General features: G+C 50.0%; 8 non-coding genes across 8 annotated transcripts; all 8 read right to left on the bottom strand.

The window, feature by feature from the left end:
- Positions 1-1,971: 1,971 nt before the first annotated feature.
- On the bottom strand, positions 1,972-2,043 carry TRNAG-UCC (transfer RNA glycine (anticodon UCC)). The gene has a single exon. It is a non-coding gene; the product is annotated as a tRNA-Gly (tRNA).
- Positions 2,044-3,228: 1,185 nt separating this feature from the next.
- On the bottom strand, positions 3,229-3,300 carry TRNAG-UCC (transfer RNA glycine (anticodon UCC)). Its single transcript has one exon. It is a non-coding gene; the product is annotated as a tRNA-Gly (tRNA).
- A 1,185-nt stretch (positions 3,301-4,485) lies between these two features.
- On the bottom strand, positions 4,486-4,557 carry TRNAG-UCC (transfer RNA glycine (anticodon UCC)). Its single transcript has one exon. It is a non-coding gene; the product is annotated as a tRNA-Gly (tRNA).
- Positions 4,558-5,742: 1,185 nt separating this feature from the next.
- On the bottom strand, positions 5,743-5,814 carry TRNAG-UCC (transfer RNA glycine (anticodon UCC)). The gene has a single exon. It is a non-coding gene; the product is annotated as a tRNA-Gly (tRNA).
- A 2,420-nt stretch (positions 5,815-8,234) lies between these two features.
- Positions 8,235-8,306, bottom strand: TRNAG-UCC (transfer RNA glycine (anticodon UCC)). The gene has a single exon. It is a non-coding gene; the product is annotated as a tRNA-Gly (tRNA).
- Positions 8,307-9,493: 1,187 nt separating this feature from the next.
- TRNAG-UCC (transfer RNA glycine (anticodon UCC)) lies at positions 9,494-9,565 on the bottom strand. Its single transcript has one exon. It is a non-coding gene; the product is annotated as a tRNA-Gly (tRNA).
- Positions 9,566-10,750: 1,185 nt separating this feature from the next.
- On the bottom strand, positions 10,751-10,822 carry TRNAG-UCC (transfer RNA glycine (anticodon UCC)). Its single transcript has one exon. It is a non-coding gene; the product is annotated as a tRNA-Gly (tRNA).
- Positions 10,823-14,500: 3,678 nt separating this feature from the next.
- Positions 14,501-14,572, bottom strand: TRNAG-UCC (transfer RNA glycine (anticodon UCC)). Its single transcript has one exon. It is a non-coding gene; the product is annotated as a tRNA-Gly (tRNA).
- Positions 14,573-18,714: the final 4,142 nt, after the last annotated feature.

Genomic DNA, 18,714 nt, shown 5'->3' with positions numbered 1-18,714 from the left:
ACCCTAGACCCATTTTCGAGTGAAGCGGGCAGTAGGCCTTACAAAGCCAAACAACCTGCAACCACGCACTCCCATCCCATGGCCTTTTGCAGACAGGCCTCATTTCTCTAGCTCACACCCTAACTGCCAACACCCCTTCCCCTTCTCTCTCTGTCTCTCTCTCTCTGTCTCTCTCTCTCATTCTCTCTCTCTCGCAAATAGATACTTTACTTCCCAGGTGCAACAAAACAAGCCTTCTCGAGCTGGCAGATATGGGAAGGAAGGAAGGAAGGGCCAGTTTGGAAACTCAACTCAATTACCATAAATCCCCTGCTAAGGGTTATGGGAGGGAGGAATGAAGGAACTTTGCTTCAGGGAAAGGGCTGCTGCTGCTTCAGCATGTGAGGAGCGCAGCCACACGTTTCACCTTCTTCAGTATGTTGGTTTACAGGATGAGAGAGATCCTGAAACCTCACTCTAATAGGCTGAGGTGCTGTGCTCGGTGGCCTGCTGGGACCTTGGCCCGTCAGGGCAAGGCGAATAGGCCTTTGTCAGGCCTTTGTCGGGGAGGGGCCAGGAGCTCTGCTCGCTTCAATCCCCTCACCGATAGACAGTTGCAGAAACTAGGATGCAAGAACCTTTCCTGGATGGGGTTTTGATTTTCACGAAAAGTGTGTCAGCTTTGCTTTCAGCATGAGTCTGATTTCCAAAAAATGCATTTTGAACATTTAAAGATTTGATCTGCGTTGGCCGGGAATCGAACCGGGGTCAACTGCTTGGAAGGCAGCTATGCTCACCACTATACCACCAACGCCTGCCTGCCTGTCTGGGCTATCTGATGGAGCGGCCCTTAGAAATAAGAATAAGTCATTGGCTGGGAATGAAAAAAGCTTGCGTTTGACGCAGAAGCAGTTCGCATCATGAGGTCTTGCCGGTCAGCCCAACATTTCCCCGGGACCCCTTAAAAAAGGAGCTTGGTTTTAAGTTTGGTTTGATTGAACAGTACATTTTGTTGGCTGGGCTGGGACCCTCTCCTATTTAGCGCAAGAGTGGAACGAGGCAGCAAGTTCAAGGAATGACATTGCATCCAGGCACTTACAGCTCTTTGTGCCCTAATGCCATGACACAAAAACATAATTTGAAAAAAGTTAGCAGAGGATGGTTTCGATCCATCGACCTCTGGGTTATGGGCCCAGCACGCTTCCGCTGCGCCACTCTGCTGGTTGGAGAACAAAAGCTTTTCTGGGCTTTTACAGCCTACAAACCGACAACCCTAGACCCATTTTCGAGTGAAGCGGGCAGTAGGCCTTACAAAGCCAAACAACCTGCAACCACGCACTCCCATCCCATGGCCTTTTGCAGACAGGCCTCATTTCTCTAGCTCACACCCTAACTGCCAACACCCCTTCCCCTTCTCTCTCTGTCTCTCTCTCTCTGTCTCTCTCTCTCATTCTCTCTCTCTCGCAAATAGATACTTTACTTCCCAGGTGCAACAAAACAAGCCTTCTCGAGCTGGCAGATATGGGAAGGAAGGAAGGAAGGGCCAGTTTGGAAACTCAACTCAATTACCATAAATCCCCTGCTAAGGGTTATGGGAGGGAGGAATGAAGGAACTTTGCTTCAGGGAAAGGGCTGCTGCTGCTTCAGCATGTGAGGAGCGCAGCCACACGTTTCACCTTCTTCAGTATGTTGGTTTACAGGATGAGAGAGATCCTGAAACCTCACTCTAATAGGCTGAGGTGCTGTGCTCGGTGGCCTGCTGGGACCTTGGCCCGTCAGGGCAAGGCGAATAGGCCTTTGTCAGGCCTTTGTCGGGGAGGGGCCAGGAGCCCTGCTCGCTTCAATCCCCTCACCGATAGACAGTTGCAGAAACTAGGATGCAAGAACCTTTCCTGGATGGGGTTTTGATTTTCACGAAAAGTGTGTCAGCTTTGCTTTCAGCATGAGTCTGATTCCCAAAAAATGCATTTTGAACAATTTAAAGATTTGATCTGCGTTGGCCGGGAATCGAACCCGGGTCAACTGCTTGGAAGGCAGCTATGCTCACCACTATACCACCAACGCCTGCCTGTCTGGGCTATCTGATGGAGCGGCCCTTAGAAATAAGAATAAGTCATTGGCTGGGAATGAAAAAAGCTTGCGTTTGACGCAGAAGCAGTTCGCATCATGAGGTCTTGCCGGTCAGCCCAACATTTCCCCGGGACCCCTTAAAAAAGGAGCTTGGTTTTAAGTTTGGTTTGATTGAACAGTACATTTTGTTGGCTGGGCTGGGACCCTCTCCTATTTAGCGCAAGAGTGGAACGAGGCAGCAAGTTCAAGGAATGACATTGCATCCAGGCACTTACAGCTCTTTGTGCCCTAATGCCATGACACAAAAACATAATTTGAAAAAAGTTAGCAGAGGATGGTTTCGATCCATCGACCTCTGGGTTATGGGCCCAGCACGCTTCCGCTGCGCCACTCTGCTGGTTGGAGAACAAGAGCTTTTATGGGCTTTTACAGCCTACAAACCGACAACCCTAGACCCAGTTTCGAGTGAAGCGGGCAGTAGGCCTTACAAAGCCAAACAACCTGCAACCACGCACTCCCATCCCATGGCCTTTTGCAGACAGGCCTCATTTCTCTAGCTCACACCCTAACTGCCAACACCCCTTCCCCTTCTCTCTCTGTCTCTCTCTCTCTGTCTCTCTCTCTCATTCTCTCTCTCTCGCAAATAGATACTTTACTTCCCAGGTGCAACAAAACAAGCCTTCTCGAGCTGGCAGATATGGGAAGGAAGGAAGGAAGGGCCAGTTTGGAAACTCAACTCAATTACCATAAATCCCCTGCTAAGGGTTATGGGAGGGAGGAATGAAGGAACTTTGCTTCAGGGAAAGGGCTGCTGCTGCTTCAGCATGTGAGGAGCGCAGCCACACGTTTCACCTTCTTCAGTATGTTGGTTTACAGGATGAGAGAGATCCTGAAACCTCACTCTAATAGGCTGAGGTGCTGTGCTCGGTGGCCTGCTGGGACCAAGGCCCGTCAGGGCAAGGCGAATAGGCCTTTGTCAGGCCTTCGTCAGGGCTTTGTCGGGGAGGGGCCAGGAGCCCTGCTCGCTTCAATCCCCTCACCGATAGACAGTTGCAGAAACTAGGATGCAAGAACCTTTCCTGGATGGGGTTTTGATTTTCACGAAAAGTGTGTCAGCTTTGCTTTCAGCATGAGTCTGATTTCCAAAAAATGCATTTTGAACAATTTAAAGATTTGATCTGCGTTGGCCGGGAATCGAACCCGGGTCAACTGCTTGGAAGGCAGCTATGCTCACCACTATACCACCAACGCCTGCCTGTCTGGGCTATCTGATGGAGCGGCCCTTAGAAATAAGAATAAGTCATTGGCTGGGAATGAAAAAAGCTTGCGTTTGACGCAGAAGCAGTTCGCATCATGAGGTCTTGCCGGTCAGCCCAACATTTCCCCGGGACCCCTTAAAAAAGGAGCTTGGTTTTAAGTTTGGTTTGATTGAACAGTACATTTTGTTGGCTGGGCTGGGACCCTCTCCTATTTAGCGCAAGAGTGGAACGAGGCAGCAAGTTCAAGGAATGACATTGCATCCAGGCACTTACAGCTCTTTGTGCCCTAATGCCATGACACAAAAACATAATTTGAAAAAAGTTAGCAGAGGATGGTTTCAATCCATCGACCTCTGGGTTATGGGCCCAGCACGCTTCCGCTGCGCCACTCTGCTGGTTGGAGAACAAGAGCTTTTATGGGCTTTTACAGCCTACAAACCGACAACCCTAGACCCAGTTTCGAGTGAAGCGGGCAGTAGGCCTTACAAAGCCAAACAACCTGCAACCACGCACTCCCATCCCATGGCCTTTTGCAGACAGGCCTCATTTCTCTAGCTCACACCCTAACTGCCAACACCCCTTCCCCTTCTCTCTCTGTCTCTCTCTCTCTGTCTCTCTCTCTCATTCTCTCTCTCTCGCAAATAGATACTTTACTTCCCAGGTGCAACAAAACAAGCCTTCTCGAGCTGGCAGATATGGGAAGGAAGGAAGGAAGGGCCAGTTTGGAAACTCAACTCAATTACCATAAATCCCCTGCTAAGGGTTATGGGAGGGAGGAATGAAGGAACTTTGCTTCAGGGAAAGGGCTGCTGCTGCTTCAGCATGTGAGGAGCGCAGCCACACGTTTCACCTTCTTCAGTATGTTGGTTTACAGGATGAGAGAGATCCTGAAACCTCACTCTAATAGGCTGAGGTGCTGTGCTCGGTGGCCTGCTGGGACCAAGGCCCGTCAGGGCAAGGCGAATAGGCCTTTGTCAGGCCTTCGTCAGGGCTTTGTCGGGGAGGGGCCAGGAGCCCTGCTCGCTTCAATCCCCTCACCGATAGACAGTTGCAGAAACTAGGATACAAGAACCTTTCCTGGATGGGGTTTTGATTTTCACGAAAAGTGTGTCAGCTTTGCTTTCAGCATGAGTCTGATTTCCAAAAAATGCATTTTGAACAATTTAAAGATTTGATCTGCGTTGGCCGGGAATCGAACCCGGGTCAACTGCTTGGAAGGCAGCTATGCTCACCACTATACCACCAACGCCTGCCTGTCTGGGCTATCTGATGGAGCGGCCCTTAGAAATAAGAATAAGTCATTGGCTGGGAATGAAAAAAGCTTGCGTTTGACGCAGAAGCAGTTCGCATCATGAGGTCTTGCCGGTCAGCCCAACATTTCCCCGGGACCCCTTAAAAAAGGAGCTTGGTTTTAAGTTTGGTTTGATTGAACAGTACATTTTGTTGGCTGGGCTGGGACCCTCTCCTATTTAGCGCAAGAGTGGAACGAGGCAGCAAGTTCAAGGAATGACATTGCATCCAGGCACTTACAGCTCTTTGTGCCCTAATGCCATGACACAAAAACATAATTTGAAAAAAGTTAGCAGAGGATGGTTTCGATCCATCGACCTCTGGGTTATGGGCCCAGCACGCTTCCGCTGCGCCACTCTGCTGGTTGGAGAACAAGAGCTTTTATGGGCTTTTACAGCCTACAAACCGACAACCCTAGACCCAGTTTCGAGTGAAGCGGGCAGTAGGCCTTACAAAGCCAAACAACCTGCAACCACGCACTCCCATCCCATGGCCTTTTGCAGACAGGCCTCATTTCTCTAGCTCACACCCTAACTGCCAACACCCCTTCCCCTTCTCTCTCTGTCTCTCTCTCTCTGTCTCTCTCTCTCATTCTCTCTCTCTCGCAAATAGATACTTTACTTCCCAGGTGCAACAAAACAAGCCTTCTCGAGCTGGCAGATATGGGAAGGAAGGAAGGAAGGGCCAGTTTGGAAACTCAACTCAATTACCATAAATCCCCTGCTAAGGGTTATGGGAGGGAGGAATGAAGGAACTTTGCTTCAGGGAAAGGGCTGCTGCTGCTTCAGCATGTGAGGAGCGCAGCCACACGTTTCACCTTCTTCAGTATGTTGGTTTACAGGATGAGAGAGATCCTGAAACCTCACTCTAATAGGCTGAGGTGCTGTGCTCGGTGGCCTGCTGGGACCAAGGCCCGTCAGGGCAAGGCGAATAGGCCTTTGTCAGGCCTTCGTCAGGGCTTTGTCGGGGAGGGGCCAGGAGCCCTGCTCGCTTCAATCCCCTCACCGATAGACAGTTGCAGAAACTAGGATGCAAGAACCTTTCCTGGATGGGGTTTTGATTTTCACGAAAAGTGTGTCAGCTTTGCTTTCAGCATGAGTCGGATTTCCAAAAAATGCATTTTGAACAATTTAAAGATTTGATCTGCGTTGGCCGGGAATCGAACCCGGGTCAACTGCTTGGAAGGCAGCTATGCTCACCACTATACCACCAACGCCTGCCTGTCTGGGCTATCTGATGGAGCGGCCCTTAGAAAAAAGAATAAGTCATTGGCTGGGAATGAAAAAAGCTTGCGTTTGACGCAGAAGCAGTTCGCATCATGAGGTCTTGCCGGTCAGCCCAACATTTCCCCGGGACCCCTTAAAAAAGGAGCTTGGTTTTAAGTTTGGTTTGATTGAACAGTACATTTTGTTGGCTGGGCTGGGACCCTCTCCTATTTAGCGCAAGAGTGGAACGAGGCAGCAAGTTCAAGGAATGACATTGCATCCAGGCACTTACAGCTCTTTGTGCCCTAATGCCATGACACAAAAACATAATTTGAAAAAAGTTAGCAGAGGATGGTTTCGATCCATCGACCTCTGGGTTATGGGCCCAGCACGCTTCCGCTGCGCCACTCTGCTGGTTGGAGAACAAGAGCTTTTATGGGCTTTTACAGCCTACAAACCGACAACCCTAGACCCAGTTTCGAGTGAAGCGGGCAGTAGGCCTTACAAAGCCAAACAACCTGCAACCACGCACTCCCATCCCATGGCCTTTTGCAGACAGGCCTCATTTCTCTAGCTCACACCCTAACTGCCAACACCCCTTCCCCTTCTCTCTCTGTCTCTCTCTCTCTGTCTCTCTCTCTCATTCTCTCTCTCTCGCAAATAGATACTTTACTTCCCAGGTGCAACAAAACAAGCCTTCTCGAGCTGGCAGATATGGGAAGGAAGGAAGGAAGGGCCAGTTTGGAAACTCAACTCAATTACCATAAATCCCCTGCTAAGGGTTATGGGAGGGAGGAATGAAGGAACTTTGCTTCAGGGAAAGGGCTGCTGCTGCTTCAGCATGTGAGGAGCGCAGCCACACGTTTCACCTTCTTCAGTATGTTGGTTTACAGGATGAGAGAGATCCTGAAACCTCACTCTAATAGGCTGAGGTGCTGTGCTCGGTGGCCTGCTGGGACCTTGGCCCGTCAGGGCAAGGCGAATAGGCCTTTGTCAGGCCTTTGTCGGGGAGGGGCCAGGAGCCCTGCTCGCTTCAATCCCCTCACCGATAGACAGTTGCAGAAACTAGGATGCAAGAACCTTTCCTGGATGGGGTTTTGATTTTCACGAAAAGTGTGTCAGCTTTGCTTTCAGCATGAGTCTGATTTCCAAAAAATGCATTTTGAACAATTTAAAGATTTGATCTGCGTTGGCCGGGTCAACTGCTTGGAAGGCAGCTATGCTCACCACTATACCACCAACGCCTGCCTGTCTGGGCTATCTGATGGAGCGGCCCTTAGAAATAAGAATAAGTCATTGGCTGGGAATGAAAAAAGCTTGCGCGTTTGACGCAGAAGCAGTTCGCATCATGAGGTCTTGCCGGTCAGCCCAACATTTCCCCGGGACCCCTTAAAAAAGGAGCTTGGTTTTAAGTTTGGTTTGATTGAACAGTACATTTTGTTGGCTGGGCTGGGACCCTCTCCTATTTAGCGCAAGAGTGGAACGAGGCAGCAAGTTCAAGGAATGACATTGCATCCAGGCACTTACAGCTCTTTGTGCCCTAATGCCATGACACAAAAACATAATTTGAAAAAAGTTAGCAGAGGATGGTTTCGATCCATCGACCTCTGGGTTATGGGCCCAGCACGCTTCCGCTGCGCCACTCTGCTGGTTGGAGAACAAAAGCTTTTCTGGGCTTTTACAGCCTACAAACCGACAACCCTAGACCCATTTTCGAGTGAAGCGGGCAGTAGGCCTTACAAAGCCAAACAACCTGCAACCACGCACTCCCATCCCATGGCCTTTTGCAGACAGGCCTCATTTCTCTAGCTCACACCCTAACTGCCAACACCCCTTCCCCTTCTCTCTCTGTCTCTCTCTCTCTGTCTCTCTCTCTCATTCTCTCTCTCTCGCAAATAGATACTTTACTTCCCAGGTGCAACAAAACAAGCCTTCTCGAGCTGGCAGATATGGGAAGGAAGGAAGGAAGGGCCAGTTTGGAAACTCAACTCAATTACCATAAATCCCCTGCTAAGGGTTATGGGAGGGAGGAATGAAGGAACTTTGCTTCAGGGAAAGGGCTGCTGCTGCTTCAGCATGTGAGGAGCGCAGCCACACGTTTCACCTTCTTCAGTATGTTGGTTTACAGGATGAGAGAGATCCTGAAACCTCACTCTAATAGGCTGAGGTGCTGTGCTCGGTGGCCTGCTGGGACCAAGGCCCGTCAGGGCAAGGCGAATAGGCCTTTGTCAGGCCTTCGTCAGGGCTTTGTCGGGGAGGGGCCAGGAGCCCTGCTCGCTTCAATCCCCTCACCGATAGACAGTTGCAGAAACTAGGATGCAAGAACCTTTCCTGGATGGGGTTTTGATTTTCACGAAAAGTGTGTCAGCTTTGCTTTCAGCATGAGTCTGATTTCCAAAAAATGCATTTTGAACAATTTAAAGATTTGATCTGCGTTGGCCGGGAATCGAACCCGGGTCAACTGCTTGGAAGGCAGCTATGCTCACCACTATACCACCAACGCCTGCCTGTCTGGGCTATCTGATGGAGCGGCCCTTAGAAATAAGAATAAGTCATTGGCTGGGAATGAAAAAAGCTTGCGTTTGACGCAGAAGCAGTTCGCATCATGAGGTCTTGCCGGTCAGCCCAACATTTCCCCGGGACCCCTTAAAAAAGGAGCTTGGTTTTAAGTTTGGTTTGATTGAACAGTACATTTTGTTGGCTGGGCTGGGACCCTCTCCTATTTAGCGCAAGAGTGGAACGAGGCAGCAAGTTCAAGGAATGACATTGCATCCAGGCACTTACAGCTCTTTGTGCCCTAATGCCATGACACAAAAACATAATTTGAAAAAAGTTAGCAGAGGATGGTTTCGATCCATCGACCTCTGGGTTATGGGCCCAGCACGCTTCCGCTGCGCCACTCTGCTGGTTGGAGAACAAGAGCTTTTATGGGCTTTTACAGCCTACAAACCGACAACCCTAGACCCAGTTTCGAGTGAAGCGGGCAGTAGGCCTTACAAAGCCAAACAACCTGCAACCACGCACTCCCATCCCATGGCCTTTTGCAGACAGGCCTCATTTCTCTAGCTCACACCCTAACTGCCAACACCCCTTCCCCTTCTCTCTCTGTCTCTCTCTCTCTGTCTCTCTCTCTCATTCTCTCTCTCTCTCGCAAATAGATACTTTACTTCCCAGGTGCAACAAAACAAGCCTTCTCGAGCTGGCAGATATGGGAAGGAAGGAAGGAAGGGCCAGTTTGGAAACTCAACTCAATTACCATAAATCCCCTGCTAAGGGTTATGGGAGGGAGGAATGAAGGAACTTTGCTTCAGGGAAAGGGCTGCTGCTGCTTCAGCATGTGAGGAGCGCAGCCACACGTTTCACCTTCTTCAGTATGTTGGTTTACAGGATGAGAGAGATCCTGAAACCTCACTCTAATAGGCTGAGGTGCTGTGCTCGGTGGCCTGCTGGGACCAAGGCCCGTCAGGGCAAGGCGAATAGGCCTTTGTCAGGCCTTCGTCAGGGCTTTGTCGGGGAGGGGCCAGGAGCCCTGCTCGCTTCAATCCCCTCACCGATAGACAGTTGCAGAAACTAGGATGCAAGAACCTTTCCTGGATGGGGTTTTGATTTTCACGAAAAGTGTGTCAGCTTTGCTTTCAGCATGAGTCTGATTTCCAAAAAATGCATTTTGAACAATTTAAAGATTTGATCTGCGTTGGCCGGGAATCGAACCCGGGTCAACTGCTTGGAAGGCAGCTATGCTCACCACTATACCACCAACGCCTGCCTGTCTGGGCTATCTGATGGAGCGGCCCTTAGAAAAAAGAATAAGTCATTGGCTGGGAATGAAAAAAGCTTGCGTTTGACGCAGAAGCAGTTCGCATCATGAGGTCTTGCCGGTCAGCCCAACATTTCCCCGGGACCCCTTAAAAAAGGAGCTTGGTTTTAAGTTTGGTTTGATTGAACAGTACATTTTGTTGGCTGGGCTGGGACCCTCTCCTATTTAGCGCAAGAGTGGAACGAGGCAGCAAGTTCAAGGAATGACATTGCATCCAGGCACTTACAGCTCTTTGTGCCCTAATGCCATGACACAAAAACATAATTTGAAAAAAGTTAGCAGAGGATGGTTTCTATCCATCGACCTCTGGGTTATGGGCCCAGCACGCTTCCGCTGCGCCACTCTGCTGGTTGGAGAACAAGAGCTTTTCTGGGCTTTTACAGCCTACAAACCGACAACCCTAGACCCAGTTTCGAGTGAAGCGGGCAGTAGGCCTTACAAAGCCAAACAACCTGCAACCACGCACTCCCATCCCATGGCCTTTTGCAGACAGGCCTCATTTCTCTAGCTCACACCCTAACTGCCAACACCCCTTCCCCTTCTCTCTCTGTCTCTCTCTCTCTGTCTCTCTCTCTCATTCTCTCTCTCTCGCAAATAGATACTTTACTTCCCAGGTGCAACAAAACAAGCCTTCTCGAGCTGGCAGATATGGGAAGGAAGGAAGGAAGGGCCAGTTTGGAAACTCAACTCAATTACCATAAATCCCCTGCTAAGGGTTATGGGAGGGAGGAATGAAGGAACTTTGCTTCAGGGAAAGGGCTGCTGCTGCTTCAGCATGTGAGGAGCGCAGCCACACGTTTCACCTTCTTCAGTATGTTGGTTTACAGGATGAGAGAGATCCTGAAACCTCACTCTAATAGGCTGAGGTGCTGTGCTCGGTGGCCTGCTGGGACCAAGGCCCGTCAGGGCAAGGCGAATAGGCCTTTGTCAGGCCTTCGTCAGGGCTTTGTCGGGGAGGGGCCAGGAGCCCTGCTCGCTTCAATCCCCTCACCGATAGACAGTTGCAGAAACTAGGATGCAAGAACCTTTCCTGGATGGGGTTTTGATTTTCACGAAAAGTGTGTCAGCTTTGCTTTCAGCATGAGTCTGATTTCCAAAAAATGCATTTTGAACAATTTAAAGATTTGATCTGCGTTGGCCGGGAATCGAACCCGGGTCAACTGCTTGGAAGGCAGCTATGCTCACCACTATACCACCAACGCCTGCCTGTCTGGACTATCTGATGGAGCGGCCCTTAGAAATAAGAATAAGTCATTGGCTGGGAATGAAAAAAGCTTGCATTTGACGCAGAAGCAGTTCGCATCATGAGGTCTTGCCGGTCAGCCCAACATTTCCCCGGGACCCCTTAAAAAAGGAGCTTGGTTTTAAGTTTGGTTTGATTGAACAGTACATTTTGTTGGCTGGGCTGGGACCCTCTCCTATTTAGCGCAAGAGTGGAACGAGGCAGCAAGTTCAAGGAATGACATTGCATCCAGGCACTTACAGCTCTTTGTGCCCTAATGCCATGACACAAAAACATAATTTGAAAAAAGTTAGCAGAGGATGGTTTCGATCCATCGACCTCTGGGTTATGGGCCCAGCACGCTTCCGCTGCGCCACTCTGCTGGTTGGAGAACAAGAGCTTTTCTGGGCTTTTACAGCCTACAAACCGACAACCCTAGACCCAGTTTCGAGTGAAGCGGGCAGTAGGCCTTACAAAGCCAAACAACCTGCAACCACGCACTCCCATCCCATGGCCTTTTGCAGACAGGCCTCATTTCTCTAGCTCACACCCTAACTGCCAACACCCCTTCCCCTTCTCTCTCTGTCTCTCTCTCTCTGTCTCTCTCTCTCATTCTCTCTCTCTCGCAAATAGATACTTTACTTCCCAGGTGCAACAAAACAAGCCTTCTCGAGCTGGCAGATATGGGACGGAAGGAAGGAAGGGCCAGTTTGGAAACTCAACTCAATTACCATAAATCCCCTGCTAAGGGTTATGGGAGGGAGGAATGAAGGAACTTTGCTTCAGGGAAAGGGCTGCTGCTGCTTCAGCATGTGAGGAGCGCAGCCACACGTTTCACCTTCTTCAGTATGTTGGTTTACAGGATGAGAGAGATCCTGAAACCTCACTCTAATAGGCTGAGGTGCTGTGCTCGGTGGCCTGCTGGGACCTTGGCCCGTCAGGGCAAGGCGAATAGGCCTTTGTCAGGCCTTTGTCGGGGAGGGGCCAGGAGCCCTGCTCGCTTCAATCCCCTCACCGATAGACAGTTGCAGAAACTAGGATGCAAGAACCTTTCCTGGATGGGGTTTTGATTTTCACGAAAAGTGTGTCAGCTTTGCTTTCAGCATGAGTCTGATTTCCAAAAAATGCATTTTGAACAATTTAAAGATTTGATCTGCGTTGGCCGGGAATCAAACCCGGGTCAACTGCTTGGAAGGCAGCTATGCTCACCACTATACCACCAACGCCTGCCTGTCTGGGCTATCTGATGGAGCGGCCCTTAGAAATAAGAATAAGTCATTGGCTGGGAATGAAAAAAGCTTGCGCGTTTGACGCAGAAGCAGTTCGCATCATGAGGTCTTGCCGGTCAGCCCAACATTTCCCCGGGACCCCTTAAAAAAGGAGCTTGGTTTTAAGTTTGGTTTGATTGAACAGTACATTTTGTTGGCTGGGCTGGGACCCTCTCCTATTTAGCGCAAGAGTGGAACGAGGCAGCAAGTTCAAGGAATGACATTGCATCCAGGCACTTACAGCTCTTTGTGCCCTAATGCCATGACACAAAAACATAATTTGAAAAAAGTTAGCAGAGGATGGTTTCGATCCATCGACCTCTGGGTTATGGGCCCAGCACGCTTCCGCTGCGCCACTCTGCTGGTTGGAGAACAAAAGCTTTTCTGGGCTTTTACAGCCTACAAACCGACAACCCTAGACCCATTTTCGAGTGAAGCGGGCAGTAGGCCTTACAAAGCCAAACAACCTGCAACCACGCACTCCCATCCCATGGCCTTTTGCAGACAGGCCTCATTTCTCTAGCTCACACCCTAACTGCCAACACCCCTTCCCCTTCTCTCTCTGTCTCTCTCTCTCTGTCTCTCTCTCTCATTCTCTCTCTCTCGCAAATAGATACTTTACTTCCCAGGTGCAACAAAACAAGCCTTCTCGAGCTGGCAGATATGGGAAGGAAGGAAGGAAGGGCCAGTTTGGAAACTCAACTCAATTACCATAAATCCCCTGCTAAGGGTTATGGGAGGGAGGAATGAAGGAACTTTGCTTCAGGGAAAGGGCTGCTGCTGCTTCAGCATGTGAGGAGCGCAGCCACACGTTTCACCTTCTTCAGTATGTTGGTTTACAGGATGAGAGAGATCCTGAAACCTCACTCTAATAGGCTGAGGTGCTGTGCTCGGTGGCCTGCTGGGACCTTGGCCCGTCAGGGCAAGGCGAATAGGCCTTTGTCAGGCCTTTGTCGGGGAGGGGCCAGGAGCCCTGCTCGCTTCAATCCCCTCACCGATAGACAGTTGCAGAAACTAGGATGCAAGAACCTTTCCTGGATGGGGTTTTGATTTTCACGAAAAGTGTGTCAGCTTTGCTTTCAGCATGAGTCTGATTTCCAAAAAATGCATTTTGAACATTTAAAGATTTGATCTGCGTTGGCCGGGAATCGAACCGGGGTCAACTGCTTGGAAGGCAGCTATGCTCACCACTATACCACCAACGCCTGCCTGTCTGGGCTATCTGATGGAGCGGCCCTTAGAAATAAGAATAAGTCATTGGCTGGGAATGAAAAAAGCTTGCGTTTGACGCAGAAGCAGTTCGCATCATGAGGTCTTGCCGGTCAGCCCAACATTTCCCCGGGACCCCTTAAAAAAGGAGCTTGGTTTTAAGTTTGGTTTGATTGAACAGTACATTTTGTTGGCTGGGCTGGGACCCTCTCCTATTTAGCGCAAGAGTGGAACAAGGCAGCAAGTTCAAGGAATGACATTGCATCCAGGCACTTACAGCTCTTTGTGCCCTAATGCCATGACACAAAAACATAATTTGAAAAAAGTTAGCAGAGGATGGTTTCGATCCATCTACCTCTGGGTTATGGGCCCAGCACGCTTCCGCTGCGCCACTCTGCTGGTTGGAGAACAAGAGCTTTTCTGGGCTTTTACAGCCTACAAACCGACAACCCTAGACCCAGTTTCGAGTGAAGCGGGCAGTAGGCCTTACAAAGCCAAACAACCTGCAACCACGCACTCCCATCCCATGGCCTTTTGCAGACAGGCCTCATTTCTCTAGCTCACACCCTAACTGCCAACACCCCTTCCCCTTCTCTCTCTGTCTCTCTCTCTCTGTCTCTCTCTCTCATTCTCTCTCTCTCGCAAATAGATACTTTACTTCCCAGGTGCAACAAAACAAGCCTTCTCGAGCTGGCAGATATGGGAAGGAAGGAAGGAAGGGCCAGTTTGGAAACTCAACTCAATTACCATAAATCCCCTGCTAAGGGTTATGGGAGGGAGGAATGAAGGAACTTTGCTTCAGGGAAAGGGCTGCTGCTGCTTCAGCATGTGAGGAGCGCAGCCACACGTTTCACCTTCTTCAGTATGTTGGTTTACAGGATGAGAGAGATCCTGAAACCTCACTCTAATAGGCTGAGGTGCTGTGCTCGGTGGCCTGCTGGGACCAAGGCCCGTCAGGGCAAGGCGAATAGGCCTTTGTCAGGCCTTCGTCAGGGCTTTGTCGGGGAGGGGCCAGGAGCCCTGCTCGCTTCAATCCCCTCACCGATAGACAGTTGCAGAAACTAGGATGCAAGAACCTTTCCTGGATGGGGTTTTGATTTTCACGAAAAGTGTGTCAGCTTTGCTTTCAGCATGAGTCTGATTTCCAAAAAATGCATTTTGAACAATTTAAAGATTTGATCTGCGTTGGCCGGGAATCGAACCCGGGTCAACTGCTTGGAAGGCAGCTATGCTCACCACTATACCACCAACGCCTGCCTGTCTGGGCTATCTGATGGAGCGGCCCTTAGAAATAAGAATAAGTCATTGGCTGGGAATGAAAAAAGCTTGCGTTTGACGCAGAAGCAGTTCGCATCATGAGGTCTTGCCGGTCAGCCCAACATTTCCCCGGGACCCCTTAAAAAAGGAGCTTGGTTTTAAGTTTGGTTTGATTGAACAGTACATTTTGTTGGCTGGGCTGGGACCCTCTCCTATTTAGCGCAAGAGTGGAACGAGGCAGCAAGTTCAAGGAATGACATTGCATCCAGGCACTTACAGCTCTTTGTGCCCTAATGCCATGACACAAAAACATAATTTGAAAAAAGTTAGCAGAGGATGGTTTCGATCCATCGACCTCTGGGTTATGGGCCCAGCACGCTTCCGCTGCGCCACTCTGCTGGTTGGAGAACAAGAGCTTTTATGGGCTTTTACAGCCTACAAACCGACAACCCTAGACCCAGTTTCGAGTGAAGCGGGCAGTAGGCCTTACAAAGCCAAACAACCTGCAACCACGCACTCCCATCCCATGGCCTTTTGCAGACAGGCCTCATTTCTCTAGCTCACACCCTAACTGCCAACACCCCTTCCCCTTCTCTCTCTGTCTCTCTCTCTCTGTCTCTCTCTCTCATTCTCTCTCTCTCGCAAATAGATACTTTACTTCCCAGGTGCAACAAAACAAGCCTTCTCGAGCTGGCAGATATGGGAAGGAAGGAAGGAAGGGCCAGTTTGGAAACTCAACTCAATTACCATAAATCCCCTGCTAAGGGTTATGGGAGGGAGGAATGAAGGAACTTTGCTTCAGGGAAAGGGCTGCTGCTGCTTCAGCATGTGAGGAGCGCAGCCACACGTTTCACCTTCTTCAGTATGTTGGTTTACAGGATGAGAGAGATCCTGAAACCTCACTCTAATAGGCTGAGGTGCTGTGCTCGGTGGCCTGCTGGGACCTTGGCCCGTCAGGGCAAGGCGAATAGGCCTTTGTCAGGCCTTTGTCGGGGAGGGGCCAGGAGCCCTGCTCGCTTCAATCCCCTCACCGATAGACAGTTGCAGAAACTAGGATGCAAGAACCTTTCCTGGATGGGGTTTTGATTTTCACGAAAAGTGTGTCAGCTTTGCTTTCAGCATGAGTCTGATTTCCAAAAAATGCATTTTGAACAATTTAAAGATTTGATCTGCGTTGGCCGGGAATCAAACCCGGGTCAACTGCTTGGAAGGCAGCTATGCTCACCACTATACCACCAACGCCTGCCTGTCTGGGCTATCTGATGGAGCGGCCCTTAGAAATAAGAATAAGTCATTGGCTGGGAATGAAAAAAGCTTGCGCGTTTGACGCAGAAGCAGTTCGCATCATGAGGTCTTGCCGGTCAGCCCAACATTTCCCCGGGACCCCTTAAAAAAGGAGCTTGGTTTTAAGTTTGGTTTGATTGAACAGTACATTTTGTTGGCTGGGCTGGGACCCTCTCCTATTTAGCGCAAGAGTGGAACGAGGCAGCAAGTTCAAGGAATGACATTGCATCCAGGCACTTACAGCTCTTTGTGCCCTAATGCCATGACACAAAAACATAATTTGAAAAAAGTTAGCAGAGGATGGTTTCGATCCATCGACCTCTGGGTTATGGGCCCAGCACGCTTCCGCTGCGCCACTCTGCTGGTTGGAGAACAAAAGCTTTTCTGGGCTTTTACAGCCTACAAACCGACAACCCTAGACCCATTTTCGAGTGAAGCGGGCAGTAGGCCTTACAAAGCCAAACAACCTGCAACCACGCACTCCCATCCCATGGCCTTTTGCAGACAGGCCTCATTTCTCTAGCTCACACCCTAACTGCCAACACCCCTTCCCCTTCTCTCTCTGTCTCTCTCTCTCTGTCTCTCTCTCTCATTCTCTCTCTCTCGCAAATAGATACTTTACTTCCCAGGTGCAACAAAACAAGCCTTCTCGAGCTGGCAGATATGGGAAGGAAGGAAGGAAGGGCCAGTTTGGAAACTCAACTCAATTACCATAAATCCCCTGCTAAGGGTTATGGGAGGGAGGAATGAAGGAACTTTGCTTCAGGGAAAGGGCTGCTGCTGCTTCAGCATGTGAGGAGCGCAGCCACACGTTTCACCTTCTTCAGTATGTTGGTTTACAGGATGAGAGAGATCCTGAAACCTCACTCTAATAGGCTGAGGTGCTGTGCTCGGTGGCCTGCTGGGACCAAGGCCCGTCAGGGCAAGGCGAATAGGCCTTTGTCAGGCCTTCGTCAGGGCTTTGTCGGGGAGGGGCCAGGAGCCCTGCTCGCTTCAATCCCCTCACCGATAGACAGTTGCAGAAACTAGGATGCAAGAACCTTTCCTGGATGGGGTTTTGATTTTCACGAAAAGTGTGTCAGCTTTGCTTTCAGCATGAGTCTGATTTCCAAAAAATGCATTTTGAACAATTTAAAGATTTGATCTGCGTTCCGGGTCAACTGCTTGGAAGGCAGCTATGCTCACCACTATACCACCAACGCCTGCCTGTCTGGACTATCTGATGGAGCGGCCCTTAGAAATAAGAATAAGTCATTGGCTGGGAATGAAAAAAGCTTGCATTTGACGCAGAAGCAGTTCGCATCATGAGGTCTTGCCGGTCAGCCCAACATTTCCCCGGGACCCCTTAAAAAAGGAGCTTGGTTTTAAGTTTGGTTTGATTGAACAGTACATTTTGTTGGCTGGGCTGGGACCCTCTCCTATTTAGCGCAAGAGTGGAACGAGGCAGCAAGTTCAAGGAATGACATTGCATCCAGGCACTTACAGCTCTTTGTGCCCTAATGCCATGACACAAAAACATAATTTGAAAAAAGTTAGCAGAGGATGGTTTCGATCCATCGACCTCTGGGTTATGGGCCCAGCACGCTTCCGCTGCGCCACTCTGCTGGTTGGAGAACAAGAGCTTTTCTGGGCTTTTACAGCCTACAAACCGACAACCCTAGACCCAGTTTCGAGTGAAGCGGGCAGTAGGCCTTACAAAGCCAAACAACCTGCAACCACGCACTCCCATCCCATGGCCTTTTGCAGACAGGCCTCATTTCTCTAGCTCACACCCTAACTGCCAACACCCCTTCCCCTTCTCTCTCTGTCTCTCTCTCTCTGTCTCTCTCTCTCATTCTCTCTCTCTCGCAAATAGATACTTTACTTCCCAGGTGCAACAAAACAAGCCTTCTCGAGCTGGCAGATATGGGACGGAAGGAAGGAAGGGCCAGTTTGGAAACTCAACTCAATTACCATAAATCCCCTGCTAAGGGTTATGGGAGGGAGGAATGAAGGAACTTTGCTTCAGGGAAAGGGCTGCTGCTGCTTCAGCATGTGAGGAGCGCAGCCACACGTTTCACCTTCTTCAGTATGTTGGTTTACAGGATGAGAGAGATCCTGAAACCTCACTCTAATAGGCTGAGGTGCTGTGCTCGGTGGCCTGCTGGGACCTTGGCCCGTCAGGGCAAGGCGAATAGGCCTTTGTCAGGCCTTTGTCGGGGAGGGGCCAGGAGCCCTGCTCGCTTCAATCCCCTCACCGATAGACAGTTGCAGAAACTAGGATGCAAGAACCTTTCCTGGATGGGGTTTTGATTTTCACGAAAAGTGTGTCAGCTTTGCTTTCAGCATGAGTCTGATTTCCAAAAAATGCATTTTGAACAATTTAAAGATTTGATCTGCGTTGGCCGGGAATCAAACCCGGGTCAACTGCTTGGAAGGCAGGTATGCTCACCACTATACCACCAACGCCTGCCTGTCTGGGCTATCTGATGGAGCGGCCCTTAGAAATAAGAATAAGTCATTGGCTGGGAATGAAAAAAGCTTGCGCGTTTGACGCAGAAGCAGTTCGCATCATGAGGTCTTGCCGGTCAGCCCAACATTTCCCCGGGACCCCTTAAAAAAGGAGCTTGGTTTTAAGTTTGGTTTGATTGAACAGTACATTTTGTTGGCTGGGCTGGGACCCTCTCCTATTTAGCGCAAGAGTGGAACGAGGCAGCAAGTTCAAGGAATGACATTGCATCCAGGCACTTACAGCTCTTTGTGCCCTAATGCCATGACACAAAAACATAATTTGAAAAAAGTTAGCAGAGGATGGTTTCGATCCATCGACCTCTGGGTTATGGGCCCAGCACGCTTCCGCTGCGCCACTCTGCTG

The sequence above is a fragment of the Ambystoma mexicanum genome, chromosome 6q, assembly GCF_040938575.1.
Source record: "Ambystoma mexicanum isolate Mex_15411 chromosome 6q, UKY_AmexF1_1, whole genome shotgun sequence".
Classification (NCBI taxonomy): Eukaryota; Metazoa; Chordata; class Amphibia; order Caudata; family Ambystomatidae; genus Ambystoma; species Ambystoma mexicanum.
Note: the sequence above shows the minus strand (reverse complement) of the source record. Positions and strands in the feature narration are given on the sequence as shown.